This window comes from Heterocephalus glaber, unplaced genomic scaffold (genome assembly GCF_053883595.1).
Source record: "Heterocephalus glaber isolate CG9 unplaced genomic scaffold, H.glaber_assembly_v1.0 deba00001565, whole genome shotgun sequence".
NCBI lineage: Eukaryota > Metazoa > Chordata > Mammalia > Rodentia > Bathyergidae > Heterocephalus > Heterocephalus glaber.
Window position 1 is genome coordinate 650,809 of NW_028258352.1, and position 14,760 is coordinate 665,568.

Consider the following 14,760-nt stretch of genomic DNA (forward strand, 5'->3'; position numbering starts at 1 on the left):
GTAATTTTATACTTTTAGTTTCCCTCCACCCACCTTTCATTGAAGGCGCCTTTCACAGAATAGGTCTTGTGTTACGCTCCAGAAAAGATTAAACGAGAAAAAAAATGACTGCGACGCTTAATTATGGTGATAATTCACAACTGTATAAATGAAGCAATTGAACTGTACACATATAATGGGTGAATTTTATAGAATGTCAAGTTATACCTCAATAGAGCTGTTTTTTAAAATTGCCCATGACCTCTTTCCCCATTGGCTTATATGTCATTCCAATTCTTTTTCTACAGAGATTTTTCACAGAAATCACATTTTATAAAATTACATTTTTGGGGGGCTGAGGATTTAGCTCAGTGGTTCTGCTGCCTGCCTCCCAATCGCAAGGTCCTGAGTTCAATCCCTGGTACCAAAAAAAAAAATTACATTTTTTTACTTGACATTACTTTTTTATTTAACATATACTTATTTAACCTTTATGCTAGGCCTTATTTTATGCCCATTTCATTAGGATTGCTTTCTAAATTGGCCATTGTAAGGCTTTGTATGCAAATCACATTCCCAAAAACACAACCAATTTACATTTACAGCCTCCAGAGTGCTAGGATTATAGGCATGTACCACCACGCCCAGCTGTTTCTAATAAAAAATATATGCATGAGGCTGGAGTTGTAGCTCAGTTGTACAGCATTTGCCCTGCATGTGTAAGGCCCTGGGTTTGATCCCCAGTATCACATTCCTGGCACTAAAATTATTTTTAAAATTCTGATCTTGTGGGCCAGGGATTTAGCTCACTGGTTCTGCCACCTGCCTGGCAAGTGCAAGATCCCAAGTTCGATCCCTGGTACCAAAAACAAAAACAAAAAAATTCTGAACTTGTTTAAAAATGTATAGATTAAACATTCCCCATACTCATGAGTTAACAGTGTAATGTAAAAAACAGGAACATAGGGACTATGATATACCTCAGAGGTAAAACACTTGGCAAGCCTAGAGAGTAAGATGTCATTGAATAGCTTAGGTGAAGTAACAATCAGTTCTATTTTAAAAGGATCATTCCATAGCAGTGTAAAAAATGCTTTTGAAGGGAAGATTGAGGTTTGGAAAACAATTCATCACTTTCCCTCCAGATGCACTGCCAGCTCATATATCAGATTTCCATGTATTTCTTGTCTATATTCTGCTACAGTCAGTCTGACATCCATATCCTAATTACTTAAGCTTTTCTAGCTCTGCTGTGACTAGATCTCTGATTGTTCAAGGTATGTTTGCTGTTTTTGACCTTTTCTTCTAAATACACTCATATATTTTAGAATTAGCTTGGTCATGTTCAAAGAAAAACTTTGCTTAATATTTTTATTGGAATTTCATTGACTTTTTTTTTTTTTTTTTGGTACCAGGGATCAAACTCTGGTCCTTGCACTTGCACAGCAGGTGGCGAAACCACTGAGCTAAATTCCCAGCCCTCATTGATACTTTTTTTGAGACAAAGTCTCACTATGTAGTCCAGCTGGCCTTGAACTTAGGCTTTTTGTCCAAGATGTTACTCCTTAATCTGTAAGAACTCTTAAACGGACCTGTATCCTCACGACTACGAAGTGGACTCTTGCAACCTTACTGGCCTCTTCTAGTGAAATGATTGGACGGTTACCCGTAACCCCATACTGTAAAACTGAAAAGGAAAGACAAAGTGGCGTATTAGGCTGTTTTGCAAAACTAATCTGGTTAACAGGCTAACCATATAATTAGAAAAAGTAGGGTTTTGAAAGATGAGAAAAAAAAGTTTAGCCTCAAACTTTCAGTGATGCTCCTGCCTCAGCCTTCTGAATACTGGAAGTGTGCCACCACAACCACTTCCTTTGCTGACTGTTAATATAAGGAAACAACATTTACCATATAAAGTCTTTCCCCCTAATCATTTCATGATATGTCTCATTTATATTGTTCTTCTTTCATTTTTTTGTTGTTTTGGTTTTGGTGCTGTGGATCCAACCCAGGACATGTGAGCTACACTCCCAACCTCCATAATTTTCCTATAAGAGACAGGGGCTTACTATGTCCAGACTGGCCTCAAATTTGTGATCCTTCTGCCTTTGCCTCCAGAGTAGCGGGGATTACAGGTTGGCACCACCAGCTCAGCTGTCAATAGTTTTATACCTGAAGTTTTACATATAGAGATAATGATTATATAATTTTGTCCTTTAATCTGTTGCTCATGTCTGCAGGTTCCTGTTGCAAATATTATAGTTTGTTACTCTTATATCACCTTTTATTTAAGTATATTAAAGACAGCTCTAATAATTACAATTTCTGTAGTCTGTCTGATTCTACTCTTTGTTCTGATTATTCATTCTGGGTGACTTCTTTCCATGTGTGTTTTGTAATTTTTTAAAATATAAGCACATATTTCTTAGGACCATATTCATTGTAACAGTTTGATGATTTACTTTTGTTTCAGTGAAGCAGCTAAAAAAGACATTATCAGGGCTGGGGATTTAGCTCAGTGGTTTTGCCACCTGCCTCGCAAGCACAAGGACCAAGTTCGATCCCCGGTACCAAAAAAAGACATTATCTACCTCAGATGACTCTAAAATTTTAAGATTGAGATTTTTCAGACCACAGAGGCAGTGTGAATTCAGGGTCCAAATGAAAGCATATTAGTTATCTAATTCTACATAACAAATTATCTCAAAACAATAATTCTTTCTTACGGTTTCAGGCAGAACATAGTGTCTCTGCCTCACAATATTTAATACCTTAGTTGTTGGACCCAAAGACTGTGAACTAGAATCACTTCAAAAATTCATTTACTGGGCCGGGGATTTAGCTCAGTGGTTTGGCCACCTGCTGTGCAAGTGCAAGGCCCCGAGTTCAATCCCCAGTACAAAAAAAAAACCCTCAAAATTCATTTACTTACATAGTTGTCAGCTGGGGATTAGTTAGATATGTCAACCAGAACCTTTACATTTGATATACTCAAGTAGCCTTGTGGCTTGGGCTTCCTCAAGGTGGTGGCTGGGTTCTGGGGCAAGTATCCTGAGACAGAATCTCTACTGGTGTTAGCCATACTGTCTTTCATGACCTGTCCTGAGAAATCATACAATGTTACTTCTACTCTATTCTTCCTCTGGAGGCATTCACAGGTCATATCCCAGTCCAAGGAAAGAAATAGCTCCACCTACTGAATGGGAGCATCAAGGATCCTGAAGCACATGTGGGACAAGAACTACTACAGTAGCTATTTTGGAAATATATTGTCTATTTCACCAAGTGAAACTCTATATTTAGGAATTATTAGAGGTGACATTTTTCTTCTTTTTTCCCTTCTACTAGAACCAAGTCTTAAGAAAGGAACATAGCCTTCAGGAGTGACATTTTTCTTCTTTTCCTTCCTATTAGAACCAAGTCTAAGAAAGATGTAGCCCCATAATTTGTCTGGGATGGAGTTTTTTCTACTTCATCCACTGAAGGTACTGCCTTTCAAAGGTCTTTGCATAGACATCTCTTACTTCTGCCTAAGCTTTAGACATCTGACTTTAGACCAGCCAGGATATGCAGATGTTCTTAAGGTGCCCTAGGGGATCTGCCCTCTAATACCTCCCAGGATTCCTGCTTACCTGTTGTTTTGGTCCTTGAAGGATAGCTCTTGCTGTCCTGCTAGTTCAGCCATACATTCTACATGCTTGCCTTTTATCTTACATAGTCTATGCTAAGAGTTTGTCTAGATGACTGATTTATCATATTTCCCAAAATAGAATTTATGAGCTTATTTTTATTGTTTTTTAGTCATAATTCTTCAAAGTATTCCTATCACAGCACTTGAGAGGCTGAGGCAGGAAGATTGCTGTGAGTTCCAGGCCACAAGGAGACCTGTCTTTAAAAAAAAGTATTCCTGGGCCGGGGATTTAGCTCAGTGGTCTCACCGCCTGCTGCGCAAGTGCAAGGACCTGAGTTCAATCCCTGGTACCAAAAAAAAAAGAGAGAGAAGAAAAAAAAAGTATTCCTTATTGAGATATATTTAAATCTACCTCAAAAGCATTAGTTTTAAAAAAAATAGGGCCGGGGATTTAGTTCAGTGCCGCCACCTGCCTCACAAGCGCAAGGTCCTGAGTTCGATCCCCAGTACCTAAAAAATAAAAATAAAAAAATAGCTAGATGTGGTGGCACACAGTGTAATCCTAGCACTCTGGAGCCTGAGGCAGGAAAATATCAAGTTCAAGGCCAGCCTGAATTATATAGTGACTTCAAGGCCAGGCTGGAATACATAGACCTGATCTCAAAATATTAGTCTCATCTGTCTAATTCTATTCTTTCTATTAGAATTAATAAAAACATAGAATTTTTGTTTGTTTGTTGTTGTGATGATGGTAGTGGTACTGCTGGGGATTGGAACCAGGGCTTCAGCATGCTAGACAAGTGCTATATCACTGAGCTATATCCCTGGCCCATTTTTTAAAATTTTATTTTGAAACAGTATCTTCAGGCTGACCTTGGACTCAGTGATCCTCCTTTCTCAGTCTCCCAAGTAGTTGGGATTATACCCAGTTAAAACGTGATCTTAAGTATTGATTGCATCCTATTAAGAATGGAATAAGGTATATTTTTTCTTTTTTTATTGGTACGTTTTAGATATACATAATGATAGTAGCATTCATCATAGGGAATTTGTACCTGTACTTGATATATCTTGCTTCTTTTTTTCCCATTCCCCTCCCCTCCCTTCAACCCTTCTTCCCCTCCTTGAGAATGGAATAAGGTATATTTTAAAATATGAATTATATTTCAAGGGAGTTAGAAAAACTTCAGAATATGATTCAAAAGTTATATCTCACTGGTTCTATATACTGACATATATTTAAATATTTAGATACTTTTCTCTAAAGTGGAGTTATTATGGGTATCGTGATAAAACCAACCAAAGAATACACAGGCATTAAGTGACTAACTGAAAATAATGCTTCTTCATAAACACTGATGCTGATGTGTTAACTGGTAGTATATTTATTGGAATTATATAAATTTCTAACTGTATATTTACTTGCCTTTTTCTTTTTTTTCCCCCAGGGATTAACTCATTGCCATCATATTGAGCTGCATTCTGAGCCCTTTTTATTTTTTATTTTGAGACAGGGCTAACTTTGCCAGTCTGGGCTCAAACTCACAATCCTCCTACCTCAGCTTCCTACAGTGCTAGAATTATAGGTTGCACCATCACACCTGGCTTACCTACCTTTTTCTTATAATTAGCTTTAAATTAATATGCCAGTAACTTTATACATACCCTCTATTTTAAACTTAACATGAATATGTAAGTGCTTATAAAAATGTTGGTGTCAATTGGGGGCAGTGATGCTTGGCTCTAGTAGTCCCAGCTACTTGGGAAGCTGAGGCAGAAGAATCACTTGAGCCCAAGAGTTCAAGGCCTCCTGGGCAACGTAGTAAGACCTCACCTCAAGGAAAATAAAGTTGATATCTCAACGATTATTTACTTAATTGAGTATGTTCTCTTTTCAAACCATTTATTTATGTAAAGACTTAGACTTTTAAGTGTAAAAATAGAGGATTTGATTAAACTATGACAACCCATAGAAGAAATGCTAATGAAACATTAGAGATCATTTCAGAAACCAAAGAGAAATTCCACAGTGGCAAAGATCACCTGTGAACAGTGAAAAGAAAAGGTGCAAGTATGAAAGAGAGTGCAGTAAGTAGTACTAATCAAATAGAAGTATCAGGGGCCAGGGATTTAGCTCAGTGGTTCGGGTGCCTGCCTCTCAACCACAAGGTCCCGTGTTGGATCCCTGGTACCAAAAAAAAAAAAAAAAAATAGAAGTATCAAATAGGAATAGTCAACAAATGTAATGCATTTTAAAGAGTGCGGTCTTGAAAATATTTGTTAACTTGACTGCAGTGAGCTGGACACTCTTCTCATATATGCATAATTCTTATTCCACCTGATTCATATATGCCTCTTATATTCAGAAAATGACAGTTTCCCATATATTTGGCCTTGTTAATGACCACCTGTAAGTCACAGATCAGAGAAACTAACCAAAAAATAGCATTTCCATAAGTTGAAGTCAGTATCAATGTAGTCATTTTGGGAATACTAATGAAAAACTACTCACAAGTATGGACAGATTGGTGATAATACTGTATGTTAATGTTTCTTGGTCTTGGCTGTGTAGCTATGTGCTCAGTACTTTAAGTGATTTTCTAAAAAATTGTTTTATCAGTTTTAAAGACATAATTTGTTTTATTGGGTAACTCATAATTGAAAGATTTTTATTCAGTGAAAATGTGATTTTTTAAAGTTTTTTAGATTTGGTAAAATATACATAACAAACTTTACCATTTTAAAACATTTTTAAGTGGCGTTAAGTACATTCACAAGATTGTGTAACCATCATCTCTGTTTCATCATATCAGACAAAAACTCCCAAGTCCTTGCCTCACCCTCTGGCAACTACCATTTTATCATTCTACATTCTCTATGAATTTGGCCATTATAGGTACTTCACATAAACAGAAGGGGAGGGGGGCAGTATTGAGGATTGAACTCAAGGAATACTAAGTGATACTCCCAGCCATTTTTTATTTTATTTTGAGGCAGGGTCTTGCTAAGTCTGGCTTCAAACTTGCAATCCACTTGCCCCGGCCTCCTAAATAGCTGAGATTCCTTTTCATGGCTGAATAGTATTTTGTTTATATACCATAGTTTGTTTATTCATTCATCTCTTGATGGATATTTGGATTTTTCCATTTTTTGACTGCTGTGAATAATGCTTCTGTGAACATTGGTATACAAGTACTAGTTTCTAATTCTTTTGAGTGTATATATCTGTGAGTACAATTTTTTTTTTTTTTTTTGGTACCTGGGCTTGAACTCAGGACCTTGCACTTGCCAGGCAGGTATGGTGCCACTGAGCTACATCCCCAGCCCCCTGTGAGTACAATTTTTAAATCATATGATAATTCTGTGTTTAAATTTTTAAACAGTCACCAAACTGTTCTCTATAGCGGTTGTACCATTTTACATTCCCATCAGCAATAGACTACAGTTCCACTTGCTCTATAGCCTCATCAGTGCTTGCTGTTTTCCTTCTTCTGTTTTTGTTTTGTTTTGTTTTGTTGTTTTTGGTACTGGGGATCAAACTTGGGACTCTGCGCTTGTGAGGGAGACAGCAGCACTACTAAGTTAAATCCCTAGCCCCTTCTTTTGTTTTTTTGAAACAGGATCTCACTTTGTAGTGCAGGGTGGCCTTGAACTCACTGTGTTGCCCAGGCTGGGCTCAAACTCACAGCACTTCTGCCTCAGCCTCCTAAGTGCTGGGATTATAGGCATGTACCACCATGCCCAGCTTCCTTGCAATTTTCTATTTTTTAAGACTATAGCCATCCTAGTGGCTATGAAGTAATATCTTTTTGTGATCTGAATTTTCTTAATGAATGATGAAAAACATCTTTTCACTTCCTGAATGGCCTTCTGTTTTGTTCTTTGTCTAATATCTAGTTATGTCCTTTGCCCATTTTTTCATTCTAGCTTCATTTTTAAATCATAATTTCTTGAGCTAGGTTCTGTAGACCCCTGATGGAAAAGTGTCCAGTGCTCTTGTTTCAGTTTCCTTTGGGAACTCAGGCCTTTGAACTTTGTAACACTGTTTCCTAGCTCCTCACTTTTTAATTACTCTGTAAATGTGTGTGAGTGTGTGAGTGTGTGTGTGTGTGTGTGTGTGTGTGTGTAATGGAATCCAGCACCTTGCCATACTAGGCAGTTGCTGTACCACTAGTCTGTGTATCCCCAGTCCAGTGATCATTTTTGGCAATCTTTAATCTCTGGATTGCTTCACTATTTGTTTAGCCCTTAGATCCTCCATCAGTTATGTGTTAAAATCTTTATTAAATTCTTGCTGTTGTAAATATATGATTTCTGATATCCTGAATCTCCACTGCCTCTTTTTTGTAGTAGAAAAAGCTTGGTCCTTTTTACTTTCTTCCACATCCCACACCCCCACCTTTTTATTTTTGTGATACTGGGGATAGAACTCAGGGCCCTGCAAATATTAGGTAAGTGCTGTACCCTGAGCTACATCCCCGGTCTCTTATTTTTACTGTTTGAGACAGTCTTACTAAATTGCCCAGGCTGGCCTTGAACTTGCAGTTCCCCCCACCTCAGCCTCACAAATAGCTAGGATTACAGGGAGTAGCTGGGATTACTCACATCATGATTACAGCCAGGTAGACCTTTATTCTTCTAATACATTTTCCAATTACTTGGTCATATTGGAGGAAAAACCTTGCTAGCGTTCCTGAAATTCAGAAAGAAGGAGTTGTTCCAAATTCATGAAGTTAATAGGTGGCCACCTAGTGTTGGAACTGTAACGCCTTGACTCCTAGTCCATTTCTTATTCTAACAAATTGAAACTTTCCACGTAGGGAACTGGGTAAAATGTTCAAAGAGGGACTTTTATACTTTATTTGGTTTATTTCTTTGGCTTTTTTTTTTTTTTTTTGTACCGGGGATTGAACTTGGGTCCTTGCACTTGCACAGCAGGCGCGAAACCACTGAGCTAAATCCCCGGCCCCTCTTTGGCTTTTTAAACTATGTAAATCTATTACCTATTTAAATTTTTTTAATTTTAGTTAAAATTTCTGCCTTCTTGACATTGCAATATATAAATTTGAATCTCTACAAAGTGACTTTAACTTCTTTCCTTTCTGGGGGGAACCACTGAGCTAAATCCCTGGCCCCAGATTTACATTTAAAAGAAGTTAGAGCTCAGACGGGGATTTAGCTCAGTGGTTTTGCCTCGCCTGCTGCGCAAGAGCAAGGACCCGAGTTTGATCCCCAGTACCAAAAAAAAAAGAAGTTAGAGCTGAGTCACGGGCCGAAGACACCGAATCACCCCACTGCAGAAAGGCAGGTCTGTGCACGCCCTACCAAGGTCCTGAGTCTCACAGAACACGCCGAATCAGCCCGCTGCAGACAGGCAGGTCTGTGCACGCCCTACTGAGGTCCTGAGTCCTGCACAAGACGCCGAATCACCCCGCTGCAGTGCAGACAGGCAGGTCTGTGCACGCCCTACCGAGGTCCTAAGTCTCACAGAACACGCCGAATCAGCCCGCTGCAGACAGGCAGGTCTGTGCACACCCTCCCGAGATCCTGAGTCCCGCGGAAGATGCCAAATCACCCTGCTGCAGACAGGCAGGTCTGTGCACGCCCTACCAAGGTCCCGAGTTGCACAGAAGACGCCGAATCACCCTGTTGCAGACAGCCACCTGGTTCCACACTACAAAGACGCAGAGGACACCAGACCACCAGAACAAGGTACTAAGTCCCGCTGCTCCCGGCCCAGAGGCAGGGGCTTCTGAGCCGCCGTCCCACTGCTCCTGGTCCAGAGGAAGGGGCTTCCCAGTCACCATCCCTCCCGCTGCTCCCAGCCCACCGGAAAGGGCTTTTGGGTCACCATCCCTACCGCTGCTCCCGGCCCCTGTCCCACCTCTCCCAGCTCAGAGGAGGTAATCCGTGCAGGTGCTAACAGCCCCCCGCCCCAGTCGAAATGAGGAAACATGTAAATAAGTCTCAAAACCAGACTTCCAGATCACCTACAGCAACCTCAAAGGGAAATGAGATGGAACACTCTGATATTCAACCACCTGGACCCACTGAACTGGCAACAAAAGGGGATCTGGAAAAAATGAAATCAGAAATAATTTCTCAGATAACAGGAGAAATTGTGCCCCTAGTGCAAGACATGATTAATAAATCTAGAGAGAAGCTCAGGAACATGATGGAATCTCAACATAAGAAACAAATGGAATCCATAAAACAGATGCAAATAGATTTCCAGGACATGAAAAACTCCACTGAAAGTCTACACAGCAGAATGAGCCAATGTGAGGACAGAATTTCAGATATAGAAGATAAGATTGCAATTAGTGACCAGGAAAACAAAAATTGCTTCAAAATTTTAAGGGAACATGAGAAATCAATCCAGCAGCTGCTAAATGATGCAAAGAAGAATAACATAAGACTGATTGGGCTCAATGAAGAAACAGGAGAGAGTGGAGATGACATAAAAAAATCTCTTCACAGAAATAATGGCAGAAAACTTCCCAAGCAGGGGAAAAGAGCTTGACATACAGATAAGTGAGGCATATAGGACTCCAAATAGCCTTGAACAAAAAAAATCTACACATAGGCATATAATTGTTAAGATTCCAGAAACACAGCAGAAGAACAAAGTTCTACAGGCAGTCAGAGAAAAGAAACAAATCACATACAAAGGAAAGCCCGTCAGAATCACAGCAGACTTCTCAACACAAACCATCAAGGCAAGAAAAGCTTGGAGTGACATATTCTAAGCCCTAAAAGAAAACAGCCTCCAACCCAGATTGATGTACCCTGCAAAACTATCTTTCAAAATGGATGGAGAAATAAGATACTTTCATGACAAAGAGCACCTTAGGAACTTCGTGAATACCAAACCAGCACTCCAAAGAATTTGACACAATATCCTAGGAACAGACATTGAGGATCACAACCCCAGGAAGCAAAGCAGAATGAACCCATCTGGCATGACAAGAAATTAAACGGAAAGGGGGAGAACCCAACAAAAAGAAAAAGTCATGGCAATGACAAGTCAATACGTTTCAGTTATAACCATCAATGTTAATGGTCTCAATTCAATCAAAAGAAATAGACTGGCAGAATGGGTCAAGAAGCAAAATCCAACAATATGCCGCATACAAGAAACAAACTTAATTCAAAAGGAAACTCGTAGACTGAAAGTTAAAGGGTGGAAAACAATACTCCATGAGACAGGACCCTGAAAAAAAGCAGGAGTAGCTATCCTCTTGGCAGATCAAGTAGATTTCAAATCAACATTGATTAAGAGGGACAAAGAAGGACACTACATCCTTGTAAAGGGAAGAATCCAAGAGGAAGAGATGGCAATCATAAATATCTATGCACCAAACACTAGTGCACCCAACTATATAAAACAAATACTAACGGACATGAAAAGTCATATATGCACTAATACAATTGTAGTGGGGGACCTCAACACCCCACTGTCACTAATAGATAGATCAACTAGACTAAAAATAAGTAATGAACTACTAGAACTCAATCGAACTCTTGAACAAATGAACTTAACAGATGTTTACAGAGTCTTCCACCCCACCAAATCAGAATACACATTCTTCTCAGCTGCACATGGGTCATTCTCCAAAATAGACCACATACTCACACATAGAGCATGTTTAAGTAAGTGCAAAGGAACTGAAGTTATCCCCTGTATATTATCAGACCATAGTGCGATGAAATTGGAGATCCATGGCAAAAGAAACTCAAAAAATTTCATAAACACGTGGAAATTGAACAACACACTTCTGAATAACCAATGGGTCACAGAGGAAATTAAAGAAGAAATCAGACAGTTCCTTCAATTAAATGACAATGACAATACAACATATCAGAATCTATGGGACACAATGAAAGCAGTCTTACAAGGGAAATTCATAGCAGTGAATACGCATATTAGGAAAACAGAACGAGCCCAATTAAACAACCTGATGCTGAACCTCAAGCTTCTAGAAAAAGAAGAGCAGGCCAACCCCAAAACTCATACAAGGGAGGAAATTATAAAGATCAGACCACAAATCAATGCAATGGAGACTAAGAGAATGATACAAAAAATCAATGAAGCCAAGAGTTGGTTCTTCGAAAGAATCAACAAAATTGACAAACCTTTAGCCAACCTTGTCAGAAAAAGGAAAGAAAAGGCCCAAATCCATGCAATTAGGAATGAAAAGGGTGAAATTACAACAGACCCAGCAGAAATCCAGAGGATCATCAATACCTACTTCCAGAACCTATACGCCAATAAGATGGACAACACAGAAGAAATGGACAGATTCCTAGATACATATGAATTACCAAAGTTGAACGGAGAAGACCTAAAAACTCTGAACAACCCAATATCAACCAATGAAATTGAAAATGAATTAAAAATTTATCAACTAAGAAAAGCCCAGGCCCTGATGGCTTCACTGCTGAATTCTACAAGACATTTAGAGAGGAACTGCTGCCACTACTGTTTAAACTCTTCAATGAAATTGAAAGGGAAGCAATACTTCCAAATTCATTCCTGGAAGCAAGCATCACCTTGATCCCCAAAGCAGAGAAAGACCCAACTGCAAAAGAGAACTATAGGCCAATCTCACTAATGAACACAGATGCAAAAATCCTTAATAAGATAATGGCAAACAGAATGCAGAAGATCATCAAGAAGATCATACACCCTGATCAAGTGGGATTCATCCCAGGGATGCAGGGATGGTTCAATATACGAAACTCAATCAATGTAATACGCTATATCAATAGAGCCAAGGACAAAAACCATATGATTATCTCCATAGACGCAGAAAAATCATTTGACAAAATCCAACATGCATTTATGATAAAAACCCTACAAAAAATTAGAATAGATGGTCTCTACCTCAAACTGATAGAAGCCATCTATGAAAAGCCAACAGCCAATATCATACTAAATGGTCAAAAACTGAAATCCTTCACACTAAAATCAGGAACAAGACAAGGATGTCCACTGTCACCACTCTTGTTCAATATAGCTCTGGAAACATTAGCCACGGCAATTAGACAAGAGAAAGAAAAGGAATAAAGATAGGTAATGAAGAAGTCAAATTGTCATTATTTGCAGATGACATGATACTCTATATAGAAGCCCCCAAGAACTCCACCAAAAGTCTTCTAGACTTAATAACCAAATTCAGTCAAGTAGCTGGTTACAAGGTGAACACAAAAATCAATAGCTTTCCTCTACACCAATGACAGAGTCACTGAGAGAGAAATAGGGCAAATAATTCCTTTCACAATAGCATCCAATAAACTGAAATACCTAGGAATCATCCTAACGAAAGAAATCAAAGACCTCTTCTCTGAAAACTGTGGCACTCTGAAAAGAGAGATTGAAGATGATATCAGAAAATGGACAGACATTCCCTGCTCCTGGGTAGGAAGGATTAATATAGTGAAAATGGCCATACTTCCAAAACTGCTATATAGATTTAATGCAATTCCAATTGAGATCCCAGCAGCATACTTCATAGACCTTGACAAAATAATCCAAAAATTCATTTGGAACAAGAAGAGACCCAGAATAGCAAAAGCACTTCTAGGTACCAGAGACATGGCAGGGGGTATCACAATCCCCAACCTGCAACTCTACTACAAAGCTACTGTGATAAAAACAGCATGGTACTGGCAAAGAAACAGACTTGAGGACCAGTGGAACAGATTAGAAAATGCAGAAACAATGCCAGACACACTCAGCCATCTCATCTTCAATAAAGGAGCCAAACACCCTCACTAGAGGAAAGATAGCCTCTTTAATAAATGGTGCTGGAAAAATTGGGCTTCAACCTGCCACAGATTAAAACTAGACCTGTATCTCTCACCATGCACTAAACTAAAATCAAAATGGATTAAAGATCTAAATATTAAAATAGAAACTCTGAACCAGTTGGAACAGAGGTTAGGTAGAACCCTTGAAGACATCGGTGTAGGAAAAGATTTTATGAACAAAACCTCAGTTGCCCATGAACTAGCACAAACAATCAACAAGTGGGATCTCTTCTTATTAAAAGGCTTCTGCACAGCAAGAGAAACCACCAGCAGTGTGAAGAGACAACCCACAATGTGGGAAAAAATCTTCACCTGCTCTTCCTCAGACAAAGGTCTACTATCTCAAATCTGTAAAGAACTTAAAAAGATCAGACCTCCCAAATTTAAAGACCCAATTCAAAAATGGGCATCTGAAATGAACAGACATTTCTCAGACAAAGAAGTAGAAATAGCAAATAAATACATGAAAAAATGTTCAACATCACTGGTCATTCGAGAGATGCAAATGAAAACAAAGCTGAGATTCCACTTCACTCCAGAAAGAATGGCTGCTATCATGAAATCAACCAATAACAAATGCTGGCGGGGCTGTGGGGAAAGAGGAACCCTGCTCCGCTGCTAGTGGGAGTGTAGACTGATGCAACCACTGTGGAAATCAGTATGGAGATACCTCAAAGAACTAGGACTAGAAGTCCTATTTGACCCCGCTATTCCACTGCTGGGGATCTTCCCCCCAAAATTAAAAGAATCATACCACAGTGATATATGTGTGCCCATGTTCATAGCAGCACAGTTTGTAATAGCTAAAACTTGGAAACAGCCCAAATGCCCATCAACTGGAGACTGGATAAAGAAAATGTGGGTTTTTTCTAAAATGGAGTACTACTCAGCCATAAAAAATGAGAAATTAGAGACATTTCTAGCTAAGTGGATGCACATTGAGGCAATACTCTTAAGTGAAATAAATAGGACACACATGAATAAATTCCAAATAGTTTCTCTGGTGTGAGAATCTGAAAGTGTAAATAAGGACTAAATGTATAATAGGTAATGTGAAATAGGAAGAAAAGGGGCAAAGGGGAAGGAAGTGGGAGGGCTAGAGGAAAGGATAGAAGGGAATGGGATTAATATGAGAAAATGGAAAAATAGGAACAAAATCTTTGTAAATAGGGAGGAATGGAGGGGTTGAAGGGAGGCTGGGCAAGAGTGAAAAATAAGAACCAAGAGAGACTATGTAAAGGTGCAAATTTCCAATGATGAATGTCATTATATTGTATACCTAAAATGTACCAATGATTAGAATGAATAATCGAAAATGTAAAATAGGAAGAAAAGGT

The 14,760-nt window shown here is 39.0% G+C and overlaps 1 protein-coding gene across 11 annotated transcripts in view; it reads left to right on the forward strand.

Annotated features, from left to right (window-relative positions):
* Pigl (phosphatidylinositol glycan anchor biosynthesis class L) overlaps window positions 1-14,760 on the forward strand; it is a 125,667-nt gene that overhangs the window by 1,221 nt on the left and 109,686 nt on the right. The gene's annotated exons all lie outside the window — the stretch shown is intronic.